Genomic DNA, 21,150 nt, shown 5'->3' with positions numbered 1-21,150 from the left:
TTATAACAAAGGGTTTGAGTATGAGTTTTATGAAATTGTATTTTTATTTTTATTTTTATTTATCAAAATAGATACATTAATAGTATTAAAAATAAATACATTTTAAGCTTTATTTAATTCTAAATAGAGATTGTTGTCATTCCTTTTAATAATACAAAAAATATTATCCTTTATATATTCAATTGCTGAATCATCTAATTTATCTGAGTATCGTTCCGACAAGTACAGCATATACTCTTCAAGTTCAAGAGTGAGGGCCATCCCAAAGGTGGTTTTCTTACGTTGAGCTCGTCGAATAGGGTAGTACACCTCCGATTCCATCCTCGTCTTCGTTAAAATAGGTTTTGGTGCGTTACCATTAAAATCCTTGAGTACTTTCATCATTCCCGGATTGACCATTTGTAGTTGTTTCTTCTTGTAGTTGTTTTCGTTGTTTTTGTTGCTTTTACCTGTTTTTGTTGTTGATTTTTGTTGTTTTTTTAACAGTTGTAACTGTTTTTGTTGTTTAATTTACCTGTTTTTAGCAGATGTAGCTGTTTTGTTGTTGTTTTCAGCTGTTTTTAGCAGTTGTATCTGTTTTAATTGTTTTACTGTTTTAACTGTTTTTTTTGTTGTTCTTCTTGTTGCTGATTTTGATGATTGCAAGATTTTTTAGGTTGAAACTTTTAGGTTGAGACTGTTTGCAGGTGGATTTTAAATGTGAGTCAGAATAACTTTTGATCGAGTTTTTATACCTTGAGGTAAACTAACCCTCCCTGTTCTTTCTCATTCTTGATTTAGAATCGACCAATCATAGCAGTGAATAGCATGTAAAGGGTGGGTTTCAAGAATCATAGAGAAATTACTTGATCATAGTGTAAAAGTTAGGGTGGGATAGAGAGTAAGAATTGGAGGGACAGGTGCCCACAGTTGGTACTATTAAAGGCTTGTTTTCTCTCATAGTTATAGTTAATGTTACTCCCCAAGTATTTCACAATTTCTTTTGGGGGTTGTAAATTTCCAAAACTATCAAAGTAATGTATACTTTTTTTATTTTTGTTATAAGCTACCCAATGCGTACCATTTGATGAACTATCATCTAGGTTTATAATTCCTGACTCTTCTCTCCAAGGATATTTGGGCAGTGAGTCTCTCATAAACACACCTCGGAAATGTGGAATGTACTTTTGAGCAAAATTCAAAATTTCGAAATTTGTAAGTGGTTTTTTAGGAAGCTTAGTAATTAGTATTTTGGATTTCCTCTAAATGGATTAAGATATAAACCATAACCTTTTCTATAAGGTTTAAGAAACATACCTTCACCCACCTTAATACTTTCCATTTTCTTATTATGTTGTTTACTCTCTTCTAATTGTTTTTTCCCCATATTTGCATTATTGATAGTTTTAGCAATGGCTGCACTACCAGAGGCGAGACTTCCTAATGCACTTAGTGCAGTCAAAATGGGTACAATAGGTAAAAAACCACCAATTTTCGGTACATTAATAATTCGAGGAATCTTAATATTTTTTTTATTTCTACCAATTGATTTATTGACTGCTTTACGTGCAACCTTAATCGCACTCATTAGATCTAGTGCCTTCCGAGTTTTCAATGCCCGTATTCCTGTTTGGATAACATTTGAAAAACTCTTTACCTTTGATTTCCTTTTCTTACACTTTCTCTTTGTTCCCTTTTTCACACCCATTCCGAATTTCATTTTTGTTTTCATAATATTTGTAATCAAGTATGCTGCTGTTTTCTCTGCAATACTACTATCTTTTGAACCAACACGTTCCCACGCTTTATTTATTAGTACTGCGTCAGCCTTATGTCGATCAGCTAGATCCTTATATTGTGAATATGCAATATCATGTACTCTACAAGCCTCATCCAATTGATTTATCCCACGATCACCGCGCTCCAACCTTTGTTTTAGCTTTGTTCCAGGTCCACAAAAATTATAACCAGGAACATGTACTTCAAATGGAAGTGTGTTAATTATTTTGTTGATAATACCACTACCTCGTTTCAAGTTTGAACTCTGACTGCAACAATTATAAAAACTTTTACCCATTTTATATAATGTTTAATCAAGGAGCATTTCTCATCGAATGAAGTACATTACACACGTGAATATGCGTTTAATACGTCAAAAACAAAAAATCTCTGTTAGAAATATCGAGGGTGGTGATCATTCATTAACAAATTCAGTTCCACGACATAGTTCTTTATTACCCAATACAATAAGAGCATTGGTTGTCGGTCCCTCAAACTGTGAAAAAACAAATGTTATGCTCAGCCTTATTGAAAGTCCAAACGGGCTAAAATTTGAGAATATATATGTATTCTCAAAGAGTTTATGGCAACCAAAGTATGAGTATTTAGAGAAACTAATTAAACCGATAAAGGGAATGGGATATTATACGTTCTCACAAAATGATAAAGTTTTACCACCCGCTAAGGCTAAAGAAAACTCTATTATAATTTTTGCTTGTGAAAAACAAAACAACATTCGTTCATATTTCTGTATGGGGCGTCATAAAAATATAGATTCTTTTTACCTATGTCACTGTCCGGCGAATCTGGACTGGCCCCGCTATCCAGCTGCACCAGCTGCACCGCTCTACCGCTCTACCGCTCTCCCGCTCTCCCGCTCTCTCGCGCTCCCGCTCTCCTGCGCTGTTCCTAGGTCCCTCCATGAAGTCTCCGCTGCGCTTTGGAGCGCAGAGCGGAGCTTAGACTAAGTTAGTTCGATTTCTGGAGTTCACCTGAATAAACCGCGGTCGTACCCCCGCCTACTTTCGAAGTTCACTTTTTTCTCGAGTTCTTATTTTCGATTAAAGGGCAAACGCGTTCGAGTGGTTTCTCCCCTACAGCTTCCGCAGCACCAGCAGCAAGCTACCGAAGCCCAGCGAAGCAGCCCGCCGACGCCGCCAGTTTTTTCCCGCCGTCGCCTCCCACGCCATTCCTCCAGCGCCACCACGGTACCCCGCTACCCCCCGGCGTACATTTTGGTCCTTCGAGCCGGATAAGATAAGTTAAGCTTTTCGTCTTATTAATTGCCGGTCTGCAGTCAACCACTCGAAAATATAATTCGTTTGACTTTCTGTACGATTTGTCCAAAATCCTAGTCCGATTAAATCCGACGACGGCAATTAAAAATTACTTCGCCATTTTTTTCTTCGATTTTCCTTTTGCTACGTGCGGCCATAAGTAGTAGGGAAACGCGGATTCTGGGACAATTAGCATATTAATGGCCCCCGCCCCCTTACTAATTAGCATATTAATGACCCCCGCCTCTCACTAATTAACATATTAATGGCCCCCGCCTCTTCATTAATGTATGCGGGTTCTGGGACAATTAGCATAATCCATAAATTATCTGATTTTAAGGGGTTTAGATGTCATAAAAATGTCACGATAATATCCATAAAGAGTATACTAAATTGCCCCCCAACCCCACACCACCATGTGACAATACTGATCACGTGACCTTTTTGCCTCATTATAGTAGTAGATTAATACGGGAGCTGGCTCACTAGGTAATAAATCATGTCTAAAAAGGAGGTGGGGGTGACCCTAATTAGTCACGCATGGTTGCACACAGGTGTTCTAATGACCTAATTAGCATAATTAAGTCAAAAAGGGGGGTGTTGCTGACCCTAGTTAGATGAGCATGGTTGCACACAGGTCACTTAATGAGGTTAGAAAGTGGTGTGTAGGAGTGTGAGAGAGTGGTGTTTTGATATGTCTTGTTTTGTCTTGTCTTTTTCTCACGCTAAAGGTGCGTGTGTGATAGGGGTGTTTTGTCATGCGTGGGATTTTGTGGAGTGCAATGGTTGCACACAGGTCACTATGTTGCTTCTAACTTGGGTTAGAACGCGTTATGCGTGGGCGTTTTGTTGAGTCAATTAGGGTTGTAGGTGACACCTGGCTTGCGTGTGTGATAGGAGGTGTCTTGTCATGCGTAGGATTTTGTGGAGTGCAATGGTTGCACACAGGTCACTATGTTGCTTCTAACTTGGGTTAGAAGGCATTATGCGTGGGCGTTTTGTTGATTCAATTAGGGTTGTAGGTGACACCTGTTAGTGTAACCTGCCTACGGTCTTGTGGTCAAAAGGTGTTGGTTTGAGGGATATTAGACCGCATACTTTTGTGGTGTGAAACAAGCGTGAGTTCGGTAACCTCCCCCTCTTTAGCGAGCATTAGATGGGAAAGTGAGCGTGGGAGTGTAACAAAAACGTTGTTTTGTTATGCGTGGGCGTTTTGTTGATTCAATTATGGTTGTAGGTGACACCTGTTAGTGTAACCTGCCTACGGTCTTGTGGTCAAAATGGTGACTGTGGTGGTGGTTCCTAACAGAACAAAACCAAATGGGATCGTTTGTTTAGTCAAATACGTTTTTCTTTAATCATATTTGAAAATTTTTTCTCATGCGCTTACATGAGATAGAAAACGGTTACCTTCTAAGTTTTCAAAAAATGTATGTGTTAAGGAGAAATGTGGAAAGTAGTTCAGTTTTAGAAAACTATTCGTTTTACAAGGGGTGTTTTGTCATGCGTATGAATTTGTAAAACTATATTTAGGCGGAGGAGGAGGAGGAAGGGAAGTTGTTTTGTTATGCGTGGGCGTTTTGTTGATTCAATTAGGGTTGTAGGTGACACCTGGCTACGGTCTTGTGGTCAAAAGGTGTTGGTTTGAGAGATATTAGACCGCATACTTTTGTTGTGTGAAACAAGCGTGAGTTCGGTATTCTCTCCCCTCTTTAGCGAGCATTAGATGGGAAAGTAAGCGTAGGAGTGTAAGGGGGATGGTGGTGGTGGCGGTGCTTGTGGTGGTGGTTCCTAACAGAATATACACATTTATACACAAAAACAAATGAGATCGTTTGTTTAGTCAAATACGTTTTTCTTTAATCATATTTGAAAATTTATTCTCATGCGCTTATAGAAAGAGAAAACGGTTACCTTCTAAGTTTTCAAAAAATGTATGTGTTAAGGAGAAATGTGGAAAGTAGTTCAGTTTTAGAAAACTATTTGAGTTGAGCGAACCATCTAGAATCGTCGTGTGAACCCTCCGGTAATTCAAAGCTAAAGTAAAGTTGTGTTAACTTACGTTTCATCCGAATTCGATTTGTGCGAGATTATCAAATTGATAAAAATTAAAATACTTTACCAAGTGTAAAGTAAAGTTGTGTGAACTGTGAACTACCCAGATTTGTGTTGTGTAAACTTATCAAATTGATAAAACATAAAATACTTTACAGTAAAAGTAAAGTATAACAAAGTGAAAAGTACAAGTAACAATACAATACTTACAAAAATAGAAAAAAATCAAAACAAAAAAATAGGAATAAGTATTGTGGAAAGTGCAACATTACCCTATCGGGTAACATTTCGTGGGCTCATCATCTGCGAACGGAGCAACACAAGAAGAATGTTGTTGAACCAGTGGATTCATGGATAAAAAAAATCAGTTCTGGATTTCAAGGAAGGATTGTTCACTACTTATATGAAAACACCAACAATAATGTAATTTATCCAACACAATTTATGGAGGAAGCAGGAGAAGCTTTTCTACCTCACTTGTATCCATTGTTGGAAAGTTATGCATCGGTGAAAATAAATTTTGAACTTTTTGGAGAGTACGGACTTTTGAAGGAAGAAAAGGAATGTATTGAAATAAAGTCATTTCAAAGTAAGATGACAATAATTAGTGCCTATTCGAACATTGAAAATGAATATAAGGAGCACATGGAAAAAATTTTGATGCTAGATAAAAAATTTTAACTGAAATGTATTGTTCTCATCAATACCTATCGATTGACCTAAAAAAAAGTTTGCCACGCCCACTTAAACGCCCACAAACCGCGAAAACCTGTGACGCCCACAATTTGCATGCTACATAAAAAATTTTAACTGAAATGTATTGGTGTCGTCAATACCTATCGATTTATCCAAAAATAAATTTGCCACGCCCACTCTAACGCCTATAACGCTTAAATCTGTCTACCGCCGGTAGGTGGCGCATTTTAATCTCGCTTTGCTGCTTGCATATCTCCATTTAGCTGAGTAACGGGTATCTGATAGTCGAGGTACTCGACTATAGCGTTCTTCCTTGTTTTAGTTTGGTTTCCTCTCAAGTTTCGAGAGACAAATCAAAAAAATGGTTCTGTCAAATTTGCTTAAATTACTCATTGAGTGAAGATGCTGCCAACCGGCATTCAGAAGTCTGTGGGAAAAAAGTCTCACGCTTACCCAACATGAAGGATGCCACTTTACGGTACACAAATATTCAAAAGGAAGTGATGGTCCCATTCACAGTTTTCGCTGACTTTGAATGCATCCTTCAACCAATTAATAAAAACGAAACATTAAATTTAAATATTATAAATATACATAGACCTGTTTCATATGCATACTATATAAAGTGTGCAGATGATAACAGTTTAGATAAGTTTGTTTTAGAAACTATATTCAACTCGGGAATGAATTTCCTGTTATCTCTATTAGAAAATTTAACTTTTATATATGAAAACTATATTTCAAAACCTGTTTCTATAATAATGTCAGATGTTGAAGAAGATGATTTCCAAAAATCTAATAATTGTCATATATGCAACACTCCTCTTTTATTGGACAGAGTTAGGGATCACTGTCACTTCACAGGAAAATTTAGGGGGGCAGCACATAATGAGTGCAATTTAAAATATAAAGTTCCAAAATTTATTCCTGTTTTCTTCCACAATTTCACCAAGTATGATTGCCATCTATTTATTAAAGATTTGGCAATCATACCTGGTGAAATAAAGGTAATTCCATTAAATACGGAACAATATATATCAATTTCAAAAATTATAACTTTAAGTAATGGTGATAACTTTGAAATCCGTTTTCTAGATTCGTTTCGATTTATGCCTTCTGCATTAGATACATTAGCTTCAAATCTAGATAGTGAACAAATGTATATACAATAACAAGATCATTTTTCCCTAATGAAAATTATTTCAACTTAATGCGACGAAAGGGTGTATTTCCATATGAATATTTAGATTCAGTTGAGAAATTAAAATAAAGTAAATTACCTCCTAGAGAAGCTTTCTATAGTTCCTTAACCGAAAATGAATGTTCAGTTGAAAATTATACTCACGCACAAAAGGTATGGAATGAGTTTTCTTGTAATAATCTTAAAGATTATTTAGAATTATATTTAAAAACAGATGTTTTATTAATGTCTGATGTCTTTGAAAACTTTCGAAGACTTTGTAGTAAAATTTATTCACTTGATCCAGCACATTTTTTCACTACACCAGGATTATCATGGGAAGCTATGTTAAAATGTACTAAAATTGAATTAGATTTATTAACTGATATAGATCAGTATAAATTTATTCAAAGTGGTATTCGTGGTGGCTTAGTTCAATGTACATGTAGATATGCTAAAGCAAATAATAAATATGTTGAGAATTTTGATAGTACTCAAAAATCATCATATTTGATTTATTTGGATGCAAATAATTTATATGGTTGGGCTATGTCACAATCTTTACCATATGGAGGTTTTGAATGGATTTCAAGGGGGGAACTTGATAGTATAAACATTGCTGAGATTGCAGATGATAGTGAATATGGATACATTTTTGAGGTAGATTTAAAATATCCTTTAAAATTGCACGATAAACATAATGACCTTCCATTTTGTTGTAATAATCAGTTACCAACAAAATCAGACAAAATAAAAAAATTAATTGCTGATTTAAGGGATAAAGAAAAATATATAATTCATTATAAAAATCTTCAACAGTGTATAGAAAATGGATTAATTCTAACAAAAATTCATAGAGGTCTTCGCTTCTTTCAGAAACCTTGGCTAAAAACATATATTGATTTGAATACATTCCATAGAACTAATGCAAAAAATACATTTGAAAAAGATTTTTTTAAACTTTTAAATAATGCTGTCTACGGTAAAACGATGGAAAATGTCGATAAGCGCGTTAATATTAAATTAATTACTGAATGGGAAAGTGCTTCACCATCCGATTCTTCTGGTCCAAAAAGGCATTGTGGTAGATCTCTTATTTCAAAGTCAAACTTCCATAGTGTCAAACAGTTTTCAGAAAACTTCCTTACCTTTCAAATGAAAAGATTAAATGTGTTGTACAACAAACCTTTATATTTAGGTTTTGCTGTATTAGATTTATCGAAATGGAAAATGTATGATTTTCATTATAATTATATTAAACCTAAATACAATGAAAATGTTCAATTAAATTATATGGATACAGATTCTTTTATATATACCATTAACACTGAAGATTTTTATAAAGATATTCAGAATGATGTTGAGATGAAGTTTGATACATCAGATTATTCTGATGAATTACTTAATCTCTATAATTTTCCTAAAGCTAATAAAAAAAGGTTGGGTTTTTTTAAAGATGAACTCAATGGAAGTCCTATGACTGAATTTGTTGGTTTGAGATCAAAAATGTATGCCTTTAAAACATCTAATAGTAATGACAGCTCTGAAAAAACAGTGAAAAAATCAAAGGGTGTTAAAAGAAGTGCAATAGATCAATTAACTTTTAATAGTTTTAAAAAATGTTTGTTTTCGGAAGAGGAAGTGGTAGGCTCTATGTCAATGATTAGATCTAAAAATCATCTTTTAACAACAATGAAATGTAAAAAAGTAGTTCTCAGTCATAAAGACACAAAGGTTCTTATACAAGACAATAAAATTAATACACTACAATATGGCCATTATAAAATAGATGAAAAAAGATTAGAAAATAAACTTAATGAAATGGATTCAAATATTTATGTTTATGAATAAAGAATAAAAGAAATAGAGAATTGTTCTAATAGAAATAATTATCAAGAGAATGAAATAGAAAAATTTCACAAAAATATATATGAATGTGAATTTGAAATGTTTTGTACAGAATTAGAATTAAGTTTACTAAATGATAAAAAAAATGAATAAATGTACTCTATAATTGTAAATAAGACAGAACAAACAACGCTTTTTTATTTAAAGGGTAAAATGTAAGGTAATGTATAAACCAAATATTACAATTCACAATATTATTATTATAAAATTTTTATTTAACAGAACAAACATCGCTTTTACTTACAGGGTAATGTTAAAATTTATGAGAATTAACAGAACATGAAAATTTGAATTTAACAGAAGAATTACAATATTTTCTTTGAATTACATTCAATTTGCTTACTTTCTTCTATATTTAGTGGTACAGTTTGTTTATAGTTATCTATACCACCCTGTAATCTATATACTTTATTGTCATCATTACTTAAAGGAATTGATGTAATGTATTTATCATTATCTTCATCTAAATTAAACGGTATAGTTTGAACATAGTTATCTATACCACCCTCAACAAGAATAGTTTCATCCTCACTAGATGATCTTGGAATACATGGTTCCGGATTTCATCATCATAAAGGATTGTATCATGGTCATCATCATCATCATCGTCATCACCATACAAATTATGAGAAAATTTGCCATCCTCTTTTTTATTAATGTTTTGGAGTTCTGAAAATATAAATATTTTACTATATATATATATACAAATATTATTTTATATGTATTTAACCAACCTTTTTGAGCTCCATCCGAAATATTATTTTCAACTTTTTTATTTATGTTTTGGAGTTCTGAAAATATATATATATATATATATATTAGTATATAAAATTATATATATATATATATATATATATATATTAAACTCACCTTTTTTTAATTTACTCGAATTATTATTTTCATCTTCTATTTTTATATTCTGTAAAAACAAACATATTTCCCTACTCAATCAGATTATGATATAATATCACTATTAGTTATTTTGAAATCGTTAATATCGTTAATTGATATTTTATCTGTGCTCATCTGACTTTCTTTTTTATTTAAATATTCAACCATCATTTGAGCTGCTAAATTTCTCTTTCTTAAATATATCCCATTAATTCTTTCTGCTTCCTCTATTTCAATTTCATGGATTTGTGGACCATCACTAAGATAACCTGTTTCTTCTTCTTCTATCTCTTCTCTTTTACTCTCTTGTTTGGAGAGAAGATCAGCATCCTTTGATATTTTTTCATAGACAATCCTATCTTTTCGTCTCTCTGCATTAATTACTGTTTGGGATAAAACTTCTGCAAATTCAAAACAATTTATTATTAAAGTTGCTTAGGGGGTATTAGTATTGCGTTTAGATTTTTGGTGGCGGTGGCGATTAGATAAATATTTTAAATTCATACGCTTAGATTTACTTAAACTTCGCCTAGAATGTGTTCTTCTATATATATTATTGTAATGACATTTAACTCCTACTGTAGCAGTTTTGTATTGGATGGTAAAGAATCTGTTTAGACCCCTTCTTCCCAAATCCATATGCCCTCCTATTCTCCTTTCATTTTCAACTAATTTTTGCTTAAAATTCTCAATTATACCTCTCTTTGTGAATTCGATTTGAGAGTTGTGTATGTTTTCAGTGCTTTTTAATTTATGAGTAGTGTTCCTTTTTATTGGAACCCGACTTACACTTTCAAATTCTGTATCACTATCACTGATCCCCAACACTAATTCTTGTGACGTATTACTAAATGTTGGTGCTCGACTTACGTTTTCAAATTCTCTCTCACTATCAATTATACCCATATCAATTTTTTCTGATTTTTCTTCTCCTATGGTTTTATTTTCTATGTGATCAACACTTTCATTTTCGCTATTAAAATCAAATTGATCGATTGGTTGGGGTTGTAGTTGTTGATGTAGCTGTTTTTGTTGTATCTTCTTCCAGAAGTTCTTTTTTTAATGTAGTTGCTGCTGTTGTAGTTGTTGTTTCTTCCTTCTCCTCCTCCTCCAGAATTCCCCTTCTCATTGTAGGTGTAGTTGCACTTGTTGTAGTTGAGGTAGATGTAGTTGTAGTAGATGTTGATCTAGTTGTTTCTTCTTCAACTGTACTTGCACTTGTACTTGTTGTTAAGTCTTTTTCATTAATGCTACCATTAATAGCATTAAATATTTTTGTATCGAGTTCACTTTTTAAGTTTGGTATCTCACTTTCATCACTTGTCTTGTTTATGAGATCCATAAAAATATGACTGTCCTCTAGGATCTCAAATTTTAAGTCAATTTTAATGATTTTTTTTAGTTTTGGAACATTGATAAATAACCCAATCGAATTATTGGAAGTCGATGGGTTTTCAATTAAAGTCATTTCATTGGGGAGTGGTACCATTTTCACCATCGGATTAAAGAGGGAAAGTATCACAAAAAATATTATAAAAACCGTCATTTTAATTTTGATTTTGTTTTTTTTGACAATCGAACAAACGAACGAATGAATGAATAAGCAAACGATTCGAAATTGAGTTGCGTGAACGAATAGATGGAAACTGAAAACTTTTTGAAATTCTTCCGCCTTTATACCCTCCAGATTTGTATATATAAATACGTAACGTTCTGTTCAAATTTTTATCTGTACATGCTTTTCTTCACACTTTATAAATAGGAATTGCGTGATTGTGAAGAAACATAATTTATTTCACGCATTGACGTCAATGTCTACATTTTTATTGTTCTTTATAGAATTTCGTATTTATGAATCCAACTATCTTCTGATTTTGAAAGGCCTACCCAACGCACAAGCACATAATCAAGTTCCACCCAAAATTCTTATCTGTATATACTCTTTTAGTCTAGCCAACGCACAAGCTCATAATCAAGTTCCGTTCCGTTTATAAATAGGAATTGCGTGCTTGTGAAGAAGAAACACGCATTGACGTCAATGCCTACATTTTAATTGTTCTATGCTTCCACTTGTTCTTTATAGAATTTCGTTTTTATGAATCCAACTATCTTCTGATTTTGAAAAGCCTAGCCAACGCACAAGCACATAATCACCTTTTTGTTTCACAATCTTTTCAACAAGATAAGTATTAGGGAATTTTGTTTTTTTAATTTCTTGTTTATAGAAACCACCTTGTACTGGATCACCCTTCAAGTCCTCAAGTAAATATGTGGTGGGGGATGTATTTTGTACTTTCCGAATTCGAAAAATTTCCGTTGTCCAGTTTGGGGTATAGCCTTTTTCAAAGATATGTTTATATTTACTTATTCGTACATGATCCCCCTCTTTAAAGTCCCCATTTGTAAATATTTTTAGATGATTGTATGATCTCATCAAAATCTGTTTTTCATTTTTAGCATTGACGTCAATAGGCTTCATTTTAATCGTTCTATTCTTCCTGTTATTATAATTATTAATCAACTCTTTGTATACTTGAAGCCAAGTATATTTTCCATTAAAACTAAACTGACGCCACATAAGTTCTTTTATTGTTCTATTAAAACGTTCCACAATAGATGCTTTAAGAGTACTAAATGTTGAGTAATGATTAATTTCATATCTTTTCATCAATTCTCTAAATTGTTTATTATAGAATTCATTTCCATTATCTGTTTGTAAATTCTTTGGTACTCCACGACCAGATTTCATTATTTTTTCCATTGCTTTTGTAACTTCATCTGCATTTTTTGATTTTATTGCTGCACCCCATCCATATTTAGAAAATGTATCTATTACTGTTAACAAATACCTATACCCCTTATTTGATGATGCATATGCCCCCATTTCAACCAAATCAGCCTGCCATAAATCATTAATACCCTTTACTATAACTCTACGTCTTGGGAAATTCTTGAATGATGGGCGATGTAACTCATTTACAATATCTCGTTTACTCATAGCTTTATTTTATCTGGTATAAATGGTTTCTTCTCTAAAGATTCAGTTTCACCTTTTAAAACTGAGGTTGGTGCAATTATATAATTGAAAATGTTACTTTCTATTTCATTTATATCCTCCACTACCTTATTAAAAGTTTTCATGAGAAATTCCAATTTTTTAGAAATTTCACTCACTTTTCCCTCAATATTATTGATTCGAGGTCTTAATCTAAAGATTTGTTGTTTCTGCGGTTGCTTAGAAATTTCATTAGATGTATTCTGTACTACTTTACTTATTTCATCATCAATATAAATCTTTGTTGCAATATCATTTTCATGAATGGGGGGTAGGGAATTTTTAAATCGTTTCCTCTGAACATTTAAATGTCCATCATAATCATTAAGTATACTTTGAAATTTTTCTAGACCTTTTGTTATATCTCTTGAGTACTCTTTCTCATTTAAAAAACAACCAAACTTATCAACTGACATTTTAATTATAAAATAAATAATGAAAGAGTGGTATATTTATGTATGATCCACATTAATTGTTAAAACTTCTTCGTTTTCACGATGTGGAAATGGACTTTTCCGAAGTATTATTCCATCTATTTGTGTCTGATCAGAACGAATGATTGGTGGAGGTTTTTTTAAATGTTGGTGTATGAATTTGTTAAAATTTTCCAATTTATCAACAAACTCTTTTATTGAGTTATGTATATACTCCATTTGAGTTATCATTTTTATTACTTTACTTTCCAGCTCTGATACTCTTTTATTTCGTAGTTGAAATGATTTAGTTATAGTTTCCATTTGATATGATTTCGCTTCATTAATTTTATCATCAACATAAAATTTAATAGCCAAATCATTTCCATTTATTGGTTTTGAAGAGTTTTTAATTCTTTTTTTCTGAATATTTATGTGACCATCAGTGTCTAGATATATACCTGTAAGACTCTCAACTTCCCTTTTGAAAAGCAAGGAAAAATCTCTATCATTTGAAAAGTGACCAAACTTGTCAATAGACATTTTACTATTAAACAAAATGAGAAAATGTTTTCTATTTTATTAATATATTATTTTTGGTTCCCGCAATTCTTCTATTATTGAAAGAATTTCATTAGTATGGTTATTATTACCAGCAGCTCTCGATGCCATTAAGAGTTGCAATCTTTCAACAAGTTCATTAACATTATCCCAATATACATAGTTTGGTGGTATTTTTTGTAGTCTCATATACCCAGAACCAGTATGTTCTTCATTTACTGAAGATGATATTAATGGTTTAATAATTGAAGAATATTTTTTAGAACGATTCCCCTTTACTTGACCATCTGGTTGATAGTTTCTTTTGTGAGCACTTGTTTCAATTAAAATGTTTTTATATGATTCTAAATCATTCTTAGTATAATCCTTAGGACTATTATGAAAAATTAAAGAGTATAGACCTGGTGATAGAGTCCATAAATTTCCACTTCCTAAATTCATCAAATTTTTTTTAATTTTTAGTGTTGTATTACCCAACATTAAAATATTATTTTCTTCTCTTGGTCCATAACTATTGTCTAAAATCTTTTCTTGCTTTAACTGATTAATGTTGAGATTGTACTTCACCCCGGTATCTTCATATACACTTTCATTTAAATCATCTGTGTGAGGCTGTTGCGAAACATCGGATTCATCTATAAGAGACTGTTGTGAAACATCAGATTCATCTATAAGAGACTGTCGTGAAAAAGAATCAACATAAGCATCACTCTCACTATCACTTTCGATTACTCTCTCGTGTTCCCTTTTTTCTTTTTTACTTTTAGGTACTCTTATTTTCTCTTTCTTGAACTTAGTCTTAATATCATGTGTATCATTAATATATTCCATTTTATTCAATTTTTTATTTTCAGTGAGTAATTTATGTAAAGGTTCTGTAATAGGCTTAAAAGTTTCCTCCAAATTTGATACGTTCTCATTTTTTATTTGTTTCAATTCATCAAATTTTCTTTTTAATGAATTTCTACTTTTCGTCAACTGTTCTAAAAGTTTACGCTTCATTGTTGTCGTTTTCTCTGATACTCATGTGCTACTGGGAAAAATGTACTATAATTTAAATATTTATAACAAAGGGTTTGAGTTTGAGTTTTATGAAATTTTATTTTTATTTTTATTTATCAAAATAGATACATTAATAATATTAAAAATGAAAACATTTTAAGCTTTATTTAATTCTAAATAGAGATTGTTATCATTCCTTTTAATAATACAAAAAAGATTATCTTTTATATAATCAATTGTTGAATCCTCTAAAGTTGAGTATCGTTCCGGCAAGTACAGCATATACTCTTCAAGTTCAAGAGTGAGGGCCATCCCAAAGCTGGTTTTCTTACGTGGAGCACGTCGAATAGGGTAGCACACCTCCGATTCCATCTTCGTCTTTGTTAAGAGAGGTTTTGGTGCGTTACCATTAAACTCCTTGAGTACTTTCATCATTCCCGGATTGACCATTTGTAGTTGTTTCTTCTTGTAGTTGTTTTCGTTGTTTTTGTTGCTTTTACCTGTTTTTGGTGTTGATTTTAGTTGTTATTTTAGCAGTTGTAGCTGTTTTTGTTGTTGAATTTACCTGTTTTTAGCAGTTGTAGCTGTTTTTGTTGTTAATTTTAGTTGTTTTTTAGCAGATGTAGCTGTTTTGTTGTTGTTTTCAGCTGTTTTTAGCAGTTGTATCTGTTTTAATTGTTGTTGTTGTCTTACTGTTTTAACTGTTTTTTATGTTGTTCTTATTGTTGTTGATTTTGATGATTGCAAGATTTTTTAGGTTGAAACTTTAGGCTGAGAACGTTTTAGCTTGAAACTTTTAGGTTGAGACTGTTTGCAGGTGGTTTTTAAATGTGTGTAAGAATAACTTTTGATCGAGTTTTTATACCTTGAGGTAAACTAACCCTCCCTGTTCTCTCTCATTCTTGATTTAGCATCGACCAATCACAGCAGTGAATAGCATGTAAATAGGGTGGGTTTCAAGAATCATAGAGAAATTACTTGATCATAGTGTAAAAGTTAGGGTGGGATAGAGAGAGTAAGAATTGGAGGGACAGGTGTCCACAGTTGGTACTATTAAAGTCTTGTTTTCTCTCATAGTTATAGTTAATGTTATTCCCCAAGTATTTCACAATTTCTTTTGGGGGTTGTAAATTTCCAAAACTATCAAAGTAATGTATACTTTTTTTATTTTTGTTATAAGCTACCCAATGTGTACCATTTGATGAACTATCATCTAGGGTTATAATTCCTGACTCTTCTCTCCAAGGAGATTTGGGGAGTGAGTCTCTCATAAACACACCTCGCAAATGTGGAATGTACTTTTGAGCAAAATTCAAAATTTCGAAATTTGAAAGAGGTTTTTTAGGTAGCTTAGTAATTAGTTTTTTGGATTTCCTCTAAATGGATTAAGATATAATCCATAACCTTTTCTATAAGGTTTAAGAAACATACCTTCACCCACCTTAATACTTTCCATTTTCTTATTATGTTGCTTACTCTCTTCTAATTGTTTTTTCCCCATATTTGCATTATTAATAGTTTTAGCAATAGCTGCACTACCAGAGGCGAGACTACCTAATGCACTTAGTGCAGTCAAAATGGGTACAATAGGTAAAAAACCACCAATTTTCGGTACATTAATAATACGAGGAATCTTAATTTTTTTTTTATTTCTGCCAATTGATTTATTGACTGCTTTACGTGCAACCTTAATCGCACTCATTAGATCTAGTGGCTTCTGAGTTTTCAATGCCCGCATTCCTGTTTGGATAACATTTGAAAAACTCTTTACCTTTGATTTCCTTTTCTTACACTTTCTCTTTGTTCCCTTTTTCACACCCATTCCGAATTTCTTTTTTGTTTTCATAATATTTGTAATCAAGTATGCTGCTGTTTTCTCTGCAATACTACTATCTTTTGAACCAACACGTTCCCACGCTTTATTTATTAGTACTGCGTCAGCCTTATGTCGATCAGCTAGATCCTTATATTGTGAATATGCAATATCATGTACTCTACAAGCTTCATCCAATTGATTTATCCCACGATCACCGCGCTCCAACCTTTGTTTTAGCTTTGTTCCAGGTCCACAAAAATTATAACCAGGAATATGTACTTCAAATGGAAGTGTGTTAATTATTTTGTTGATAATACCACTACCTCGTTTCAAGTTTGAACTCTGACTGCAACAATTATAAAAACTTTTACCCATTTTATATAATGTTTAATCAAGGAGCATTTCTCATCGAATGAAGTACATTACACACGTGAATATGCGTTTAATACGTCAAAAACAAGAAATCTGTGTTAGAAATATCGAGGGTGGTGATCATTCATTAACAAATTCAGTTCCACGACATAGTTCTTTATTACCCAATACAATAAGAGCATTGGTAGTCGGTCCCTCAAACTGTGCAAAAACAAATGTTATGCTCAGCCTTATTGAAAGTCCAAACGGGCTAAAATTTGAGAATATATATGTATTCTCAAAGAGTTTATATCAACCAAAGTATGAGTATTTAGAGAAACTAATTAAACCGATAAAGGGAATGGGATTTTATACGTTCTCACAAAATGATGAAGTTTTACCACCCGCTAAGGCTAAAGAAAACTCTATTATGACTTTTGATGATGTTGCTTGTGAAAAACAAAACAACATTCGTTCATATTTCTGTATGGGGCGTCATAAAAATATAGATTCTTTTTACCTATGCCAAACATATACTCATATTCCAAAACATCTAATACGTGATAACGCGAATATGATTATAATGTTTAAACAAGATGATTTAAATATGCGTCATATATATCGTGATCATGTAAATACTGATATGTCCTATGATTCATTTATGAAAATTTGTCAAAAGTGTTGGAGTGATAAATACGGATTCCTCATGATAAGTAAAGATAACGATATGGAAAAGGGAAGATACAGGAAGGGTTTTAATGAATTTATAATTATTTGAGAATATAAGTTTCATTCTGTAAGCTATATTTTCACAGTACATTATTAGACCCCAAAATGAGTAGATCATTCACTCTTACATTAAATGGCAATGAACCCATTACAAACATTTCTTATTTCCCACCCATTGAACTGACAAATGGTGAATATGAGTGTGCACTCATTGACTTTCATATGTACAACTCTATACCCAATGTTGATATAAATAATAATCTATTTCATATTGGTGATAAAGTAATTCAACTTCCAATCGGGTCATATGAACCCAATGATATTTATGATTTTCTAAAAAATAAACTAAAAGATTATGATCTTGAGAAAACATTTCAAATGGAGAGTAATAATAACACACTTCAAGTTCATATTACAACTACCAAGGAACCTATTTATTTTAATAGAAACAACTCCATTGGACAATTGCTTGGTTTCAATAAAAAAATAATTTACCCCGACTTGAAAAAAACATATATATCTGATCAACCTGTCAACATTTTAAAAATAAACACAATACGCTTAGTATGTAATATTGTAAGCGGGTCATATATTGATAGTAGACAAGATCATTCATTATACGAATTTGGAATTAATGTTCCACCAGGCCATAAAATGAATATCACACCACACAATCTTATTTACTTACCAGTCAACACTAGAGAAATAAGAACACTCTCTATTCACATAACTGATCAGAACGGTGAATTAATAAATTTACGCGGTGAAAACTATACAATTCGTTTACACTTAAGATTAATACAATGATTATATACAATAAAAGAGGTGATACCTACCATCATCAGCACACTTTAAAACATAAAGTTATAGGAAGAGGATCGAAACCAAAAAGACACACACTTACATTAAAAAACAAGGAAGAACGCTATAGTCGAGTACCTCGACTATCAGATACCCGTTACTCAGCTATATGGAGATATGCAAGCAGCAAAGCGAGATTAAAATGCGCCACCTACCGGCGGTATACAGATTTAAGCGTTATGGGCGTTAGAGTGGGCGTGGCAAATTTTTTTTTGGATCAATCGATAGGTATCGACGAGACCAATACATTTCAGTTAAAATTTTTTATCTAGCATGAAAATTGTGGGCGTCACAGGTTTTCGCGGTTTGTGGGCGTTAAAGTGGGCGTGGCAAACTTTTTTTTGGGTCAATCGATAGGTATTGATGAGAACAATAAATTTCAGTTAAAATTTTTATTCTATCATCAAAACTGTAGGAGCCACAGTTTTGGGCGGTTTGTGGGCGTTAGAGTGGGCGTGGCACTGTGCCGAAACAAACTTGCGCTGCGTAAGAAGCTCAGGAATCTGCACGCCAAATCTCAATAGCCTAGCTCCCATAGTTTCCGAGATCTCAGCGTTCATCCGGACGGACAGACAGACGGACAGACGGACAGACGGACATGGCTAGATCGACTCGGCTAGTGATCCTGATCAAGAATATATATACTTTGTGGGGTCGGAAACGCTTCCTTCTGCGTGTTACATACTTTCCGACGAATCTAGTATACCCTTTTACTCTACGAGTAACGGGTATAATAAGTTAATTCTTAAATCATTGGGCTTCAAAGTGCGAGTTTAACTAAAGTCATGGGGTTGAATGAAATATTGGCAGTACGGGAAAAACCTTTCTCTGATGAAAGTATATCAAAGAAGGAATATCACAGCTATCAACCCTATCAACAATCATTTAAACCAAATGATGAGATAAGAATTACAATCCAAAATCAAGATTTATGTGTACTCCTCCATGAGAGTCTTCTAAATTTTCAAGGAGATATTACCCTAATTAAGGAAGGGGGAGCGGTAGAAACTCAAAATGTTATTGCGAGAATGAGAAATAATTGTATGGCATACTTTTTAGATGAAATACGCTATGAAATCAATGGTGTTGAAATAGATAGAACAAGATTTAGTGGTATTACTTCTACAATAAAAAACTTTGTTTCTTTAAATCACTTTGAAAGCAAGAGACTTTACAATTCTGGATGGAGTGGAGGACCCGTTTTCAATTTAACCCCCCACTTCAACTTTTCAATACCCCTTAAAAATCTACTTGGATTTGCTGAAGATTTCAAAAAAGTATTATTAAATTGTAAACATGAACTAGTACTATTAATATCAAAAAATTTTAATGATGTACTTGAGCAAGATAATTTTGAGAGTGCACAATTAGTCGGAAAGTATCATCTCAATATGACTAATATTACATGGAAAATTCCTCATATAACACCCAGCGATTCAACGAAAATTAAAATGTATGATATTATAAAAAGTGGAACCAATCTACCGATTGCATTCCGTAGTTGGGATGCATACATTAATCCTAAACTAAGTAATGGAACAAATCATGTTTGGAATGTTAAATTAGCTGCTAACCGAGAACGTCCACGATTTGCTTTAATTGGATTTAAAGATAACCACCATCTGATTACAAACAATTTAGGAAATCTAAAGGTCTACTTAAACTCTGAAACATATCCCTACGATGACTTAAACTTGGACTTTGAAAAAGATCGATTTGCTCACCTATATGATATGTATTGCAAGTTTCAATCTTGCTACTATAACCGAAGTGAATCTCCTTTACTATCACCTACAGACTTTAAAACTAAAGCTCCTATTATCGTAATTGACTTATCATATCAAAATGAAATAGTTAAATCGGGACCCGTTGATGTTAGGATTTCAATTGAACTTACCAAGCCCGCTATCGAAAATGTTCAAGTATATTGCGTGCTCATACATGATCGTTTAGTTGAATATAACCCGTTGAATGGTCTAGTTCAGCGGATTGTCTAACAATTAATCAATTATGAGTGAAGATATTGTTGCAATTGATGTTCAAGGATTTCTTGGGAACAACAATAAACTTATTTTAAAGGAAATTGGAGTCGTATTCAAAAACGAGACAATCTTGAATTCTAATTTTATCATACACTCTCCACATGATTTTATTGAATTGAATAAGAAATGTAGAAAAACAGCTACTTGGCTAACAAAAAAACATCACAAAATTTATTGGAATGATGGAGTATACTTTTTCAAAGAAACACAAATGTATTTAAGAGAAATAATTAGAAAACAGGAAATAATTTGTAAGGGATATCAAAAAAGGTTATTCCTACAAAAATTTTTAAAAATTGATAATGTAATTAACATTGATGAAATTGGTTGTCCCTCTCTAAAAATAATGGATGGAAAGCACTTTCCATATTGTTCATTACATGCTCGGGATGGTGTCTGCTCTCTGAACAATGCTCATAAAATCTTAAACTTTTACACAAACGAAAACTCCTAAACACCTTTTAAACAATTCATTCACATTTTGAGAGTCGGGAAAATAAGTTTACGAAATGACTGATTCTAATAACAATCTTAATATACCGACTTATTCATCTT

At 32.6% G+C, this 21,150-nt stretch overlaps 1 protein-coding gene and 1 long non-coding RNA gene across 10 annotated transcripts in view; one reads left to right on the top strand and one right to left on the bottom strand.

Annotated features, from left to right (window-relative positions):
* Positions 1 to 21,150, top strand: part of Myo81F (Myosin 81F) — a 2,624,640-nt gene that overhangs the window by 1,570,257 nt on the left and 1,033,233 nt on the right. The window lies entirely within an intron of this gene.
* Positions 8,988 to 11,398, bottom strand: LOC139353229 (uncharacterized). The gene is made up of 3 exons (XR_011604399.1): positions 9,745 to 11,398; positions 9,609 to 9,665; positions 8,988 to 9,543 (listed from the first exon to the last, which is right to left on the bottom strand). It is a non-coding gene; the product is annotated as an uncharacterized lncRNA (long non-coding RNA).

This window comes from Drosophila suzukii, chromosome 3 (assembly GCF_043229965.1).
Source record: "Drosophila suzukii chromosome 3, CBGP_Dsuzu_IsoJpt1.0, whole genome shotgun sequence".
Taxonomy (NCBI): Eukaryota; Metazoa; Arthropoda; class Insecta; order Diptera; family Drosophilidae; genus Drosophila; species Drosophila suzukii.
This window is presented reverse-complemented; position numbering and strand designations above follow the sequence as displayed.